Genomic DNA, 5,954 nt, shown 5'->3' on the forward strand with positions numbered 1-5,954 from the left:
AAAGAGGAGATCTTAAGCAATAAAATTATATGTGTCTCAATTTTTTCTAGTGTCGAATAGTCTTAGTTATTGGCCGTTGAAAAGCAGTGTACCGGTAGTGGCATTTTGGCCGTTTAAGGGTTAATCCTTATCTCCTTTGTCTTTTTTTTTAATATTGATAGCCTATCATAATCAGCAATTATCTATGTTTAAAATCTGTAGGCACTTTAAGAAACATATTGCATTACAAATTTACCAAATTTCACACCGTTAAAAGAGTAAAAATTGAGTTAAAAAAATAAAAAAGAGCAAAGCTTGTCTATTGGATTTTAAATAAAAGATATTTTTCTGAGAACAGTGATAATAATCCAAACAAGTTTGATTTAAATCAGTATAAATCCAGTACTAAAAGCAGAATTTTCATAAAAAAAAATTATTTTTCAATTAAAAAGATCAATTTTCAACTAAAATTTATTAAACAAGATAAATTTTTAAACCAAACAGATTAATTTTCGACTAAAATGGTGAATCCTTAACGGGAATAGTTGAATTTTTAAACATTAGGTAAAATATTCATTCCAGAAAATTAATTTTCACCATAGCAGACTTTTTAACAAAATATTTGAATTTTTAACTAAAAATATCAATTTTATACCAAACATTTAATAGTGGTTTTCAAAAAATTACATAAATTTTCAACTAAAAATATGAATTTTAAACCAAATAGAGAACATTCGAATATTCAGTTGAAAAAGATAATTTTCCACACACAAAATTAATTTTAAAAAAAATAGCAAAATTTGTAACTGGAATAGGTAAATTTTAAATCAAAAAGATCAATTTTCAATTAACAAAATTAATTTTCACCAAAGCAGACAAATTTTCAACAAAATACTAAAATTTTAGCTGAAAAATATCAGTTTTTTACCAAAAAAATGAACAGTTTTGTGGAACAAAATACATCAATTTTCAACTGAAAATAAATAAAAAAAATAAAATAAATAGAATAGGCTAACTTCTATTTAATAATAATAATATTAATAATATTATTTTTTTTAAGATTAATTAATTAAATTAAAATTTTTTAACTACAATGGTGAATCTAAAACGGGAATAGGTTAATTTTCAACCAAGAAAATTAATTTTCACCTAAGCAGAAATTTTTTTAACAAAATACATAAACTTTTCCCTAACAAACTGAATTTGCAACCAAATCGTTGAATTTTAATCAAAAAAAGATTCCTTTTTAACGAAAAATAGAAGGTACATTTCTAGCTAAGAAATAATCATTTTCAATCAAAGAATTGAAATTAATTTTAAAAAAAAACGAATTTTTAACAAAATAGTTCGATTTTTACTGAAATCATTAACTGTAAACCAAAGATATTAATTTTTAACTGGAATGATAAATCTTTAAAAAAGTGATTTTTCAAGAAAATATTTCAGCCTTCAACCGAAGATTTAAATTTTCAAACAGAAAGATTTTTTTTTTAACCAAGAAATTTAATTTTCAAAAAAAAAAGATGAATTATCAACAAAATAAATTAAGTTACAATGAAGTACTCGAATTTTCAAATAAAAAAGATATATCTTCAGTGAAAAATGGAATACATAGTAAAATTTTCAATCAAAGAGATAAGTTTTTTAAACAAAAACAAAATTAAAAAAAAAAGATATGAATTTTCAACTATAATAATTAATCTTTAACTGCAAAAGTTAAATTTTTAACCATAATTAATCATTTTCTAACAAAAAAGACCAATTTTTAGCTTAAAAATTTCAATTTTCATTTCAAAAAATTAATTTTCAACCAGAAAGTTTTTTTTAACCAAGAAATTTAATTTTCTAAAAAAAAGATGAATTATCAACTAAATAAATTAAGTTACAACGAAGTACTCGAATTTTCAACTAAAAAAGATCATCGTAAAATTTTCAATTAAATAATATAAATAATATAATATAAATTAAAATTTTCAATCAAAGAGATAAGTTTTTTAAACAAAAACTAAGTTTTGAAATAAAGAGATGAATTTTCAACTATAATAATTAATCTTTAACTGCAATAGTTTAATTTTTAACCATAATGAATCATTTTCTAACAAAAAAGACGAATTTTCAGCTAAAAAATATCAATGGTCATTTCAAAAAATTAATTTTCAACCAGAAAGTTTTTTTTAACGAAGAAATTTAATTTTCTAAAAAAAAGATGAATTGTCAACTAAATCAATTAAGTTACAACGAAACACTCGATTTTTCAACTGTAATTAATAATTTTATAACAAAAAAGGCAAATTTTCAGCTAAAAAAGATTAATTTTCATTTGTTTAAATTAATTTTTAACCAAAGAAATCATTGGTAAAGTAATATAGTGGAATATTCAATAGGGATAGGTAAATTTTCGATTCGAAATATTAATTTTCATATAAAAACGAATTTTCAACAAAATAATAAAATTTTCAATTAAAGAGACGTTTGAAACCTTTTGAATCTATCTGAAATCTTTGGGAAATGAATGAAATTTTTGTGGAATGTGTTTGAAAACTTCAGAAATTGTTACGAAATATAAAAAATATTTATTTAATAAATATAATAAAATGTAATAATAAAAATTTTGGAAATCTTTGTAAAATAATTTAATTCTCTGTGAAATCTTAAGAAAATCATTGAAATCCTTTTGAAACCTTTGGGAAGATATATTTTTAAAATATTTTGTAATATTTGTGAAATTATCGAAATCTTTGGAAAATCGTTGAAGTCTTAATGACATCTTTTAGATATATTCTAAATCTTTTCAAAATATTCTTAATCTTTGATAAATAATTGAAATATTTGCGAAATCTTTTCAAATTGATTGAAATATTTGTAATCTATCAGAAATCTTTGAAAACTTTGTGAAATTATTCAAATCTATGCAGAATCTTTGCGAAATAATCCAAATAATTCAAATCTTTGCGAAATCTTTGTGAGATGATTTAAATATTTGAAAAAACTTTCGAAAATCATTAACATCATTGGGAAATATTTAAAGTATTTATGAAATTTCCAAAATCTATTCGAACATTTTGCGAAATATGTAAAATCTTTGAGAAATTATTGACATTTTTCTTAAATCTGTCTGAAATCTTTTAAAAATATTTTTGGCAATGCTTGTTAAATTATTGAAATCTCTGTAAAATCATTAAAGTTTTTGTCAAAACTTTTAAATTTAAGCGAAACCTTTGAAATCTTTCTGGAATCTTTAGGAAATCCTTGAGAAATCATTGAAATTTATGTGAAATCTGTTTGAAAACTTCTGAAGTTTTTACGAATATTAAAAATATTTATTAAATAAATATAATATAATAATAAAAAATCTTGTTAATCCAAGTAAAATAATTTAATTCTTTGTAAAATCATGAGAAAATCATTAAAATATTTGGGAAGATATATTTTTGAAATATTTCGTAATATTTGTGAAATTATCCGAATCTTTGGAAGATCATTGAAGTCTTAATGACATCTTGCAAATATATTCTAAATCTTTACACAATATTCTTAATCTTTGATAAATCATTGAAATATTTGTGAAATATTTAAAATCTGTCGGAAAACTTTGTGAAATTATTTAAATCTATGCAGAATCTTTGCGAAATAATCCAAATAATTCAAATCTTTGCGAAATCTTTGTGAGATGATTTAAATATTTGAGAAAACTTTCGAAAATCATTAACATCATTGGGAAATATTCAAAGTATTTATGAAATTTCCAAAATCTATTCGAACACTTTGCGAAATATGTAAAATCTTTGAGAAATTATTGACATTTTTCTTAAATCTGTCTGAAATCTTTTAAAAATATTTTTGGCAATGCTTGTTAAATTATTGAAATCTCTGTAAAATCATTAAAGTTTTTGTCAAATCTTTTAAATTTAAGCGAAACCTTTGAAATCTTTCTGGAATCTTTAGGAAATCATTGAAATTTATGTGAAATCTGTTTGAAAACTTCTGAAGTTTTTACGAATATTAAAAATATTTATTAAATAAATATAATATAATAATAAAAAATCTTGGTAATCCAAGTAAAATAATTTAATTCTTTGTAAAATCATGAGAAAATCATTAAAATCCTTTTAAAATCTTTGGGAAGATATATTTTTGAAATATTTCGTAATATTTGTGAAATTATCCGAATCTTTGGAAGATCATTGAAGTCTTAATGACATCTTGCAAATATATTCTAAATCTTTACAAAATATTCTTAATCTATGATAAATCATTGAAATATTTGTGAAAACTTTCGAAATCTTTAGGAAATCACTCAAACCTTTGTGAAGTCTTTGGAAATTTTTGCGAAATATTGTTTACATTTTTTAAATATTTAGTAACGTTTGTGACATTATTGAGATTTTTGTATAAACTTTAGGAAATCAGTGAAATCTCTTAAATCTATCCGAAGACTTTGCGAAATATGTAAAATCTTTGAGAAATAATTGACATTTTTGTAAAATCTTTCTGAAATTTGTGAAAAATATTTATAATATTTTCGAAATATTTCGCAATGTTTCTTAAATTATTTAAATCATTGTGTAATCATTAAAGTTTTTGTAAAATCTTTTAAATCTAAGCGAAACCTTTGAAATCTTTCTGGAATCTTTGGCAATGTGAATTTTACAATCAAATTTATTATTATTTATTGTCATTCAATCTTAAAAGACCCTGCCCCCGTCTAGAAAAAAGACTCCACCGCTTCAGCAACTAACACACAAAAACTGAAATCTGTGCCTAATTTACTTTAGTAAAATTTGTCTACTAGAATAATAGATAAAGGATCATGTAGAGAAAGAAAGAAACAAGCCATGTACTGTGTAGATAGAGTTAATATGGAAAGTGGGTTACATAGAAAAAGTTTCGAATTTAGTCCACCAGTAGGCATTTGAAAAAAGAAATGGAAACTATTATTGTCCGAGAATTTTGAAATGCAAAATACCTAATTATCGACAATCCCTCGAGATGTTGGTGTATTAAGTAATTATGTCGATAACATGTCATCTGTAACAGGTACAGGTACAGGTACAGGTAGACTCGTACAGGTACTTGTATTGAGTTGAATACCAAATAAAGAGTGACTCAACCAAACAAGATTTATTGTCGATTTGAATTATTGCACCTGATGTTGGATGGCAATAGGTACGGGCGTGCAACTTCACACATGGAAAAAAGTCAGCGAAAACGGCACATTTCACGAGTCATACACCCACCACATGATGATATATAAAGAGACAATCAGTGAAGTAGCGGATTTGTTTCGTAGTGTTTCATTAAATATTCTCATTTCATTGACTTACATGTGGTGATACGTATCTCCTCAACCGGTGGACGAGTGCATAGTTTTTTTCGGTGTCTTCCAAACGTAAAAATAAACGGAGACACTATAAATATAATCGATGGAAATCTGATGACTTCCTCCCTTCCTCTCGCAGACCATCTGCAAATCAGAAGAGATTTTGCGACTTTTCTCACTGGGCAAGCTTTTTCGAGACGAATTTTATTCTCAACACAGAACTTATATCAGTACGATCAGTACCAGTTTTAACAAATTTGTGCACCTACAAATTATCTAATAAATGTGGATAAAAAATGAGTGCAGAAACTGCAGAACTGAGAATGAGAACCAGAACTGATGAGACCTGAGAATACGCCAACATGGGCCCCTGGGTACACTATGAACTAGAATGTGACAAAATGGCCCCGTCGGTAAGGTCTCGCATATAAACATTCAGGCTCATTCATAGCCCCAATAGAATTTTCATAATAATAAAATAAGATTTTCGAGCAGAGATGGGTAAGTAAAATACCCTAGGTAATTTGTGTAGTTTTTTATGCTAAATACTAGGTATTTTACATGCCTAGTTTCTTACGCGATTTAAATTACGCATAATGGGAGTTTAAAATTGCATGCGCTACTGGTGGTCCCTGCGCGAACTAAAAAATATGGC

General features: G+C 24.8%; 1 protein-coding gene across 7 annotated transcripts in view; it reads right to left on the reverse strand.

The window, feature by feature from the left end:
* The window catches only part of LOC117174235 (leucine-rich repeat flightless-interacting protein 2), a 45,276-nt gene extending 39,616 nt beyond the window's left edge, over positions 1-5,660 (reverse strand). For 3 of the 7 annotated variants that reach the window (XM_033363120.1, XM_033363121.1, XM_033363114.1), the window contains exon 1: positions 5,304-5,657. The gene's annotated coding sequence lies outside the window, so the exon portion shown is untranslated. Of the gene's footprint in view, positions 1-4,945; positions 5,110-5,303 lie in introns of those variants that run through there. The other 4 variants (XM_033363116.1, XM_033363119.1, XM_033363115.1 and 1 more) reach the window with 3 other exon arrangements.
* Between the last annotated feature and the right edge of the window lie 294 nt (positions 5,661-5,954).

Source organism: Belonocnema kinseyi, chromosome 6 (assembly GCF_010883055.1).
Source record: "Belonocnema kinseyi isolate 2016_QV_RU_SX_M_011 chromosome 6, B_treatae_v1, whole genome shotgun sequence".
Lineage (NCBI taxonomy): Eukaryota > Metazoa > Arthropoda > Insecta > Hymenoptera > Cynipidae > Belonocnema > Belonocnema kinseyi.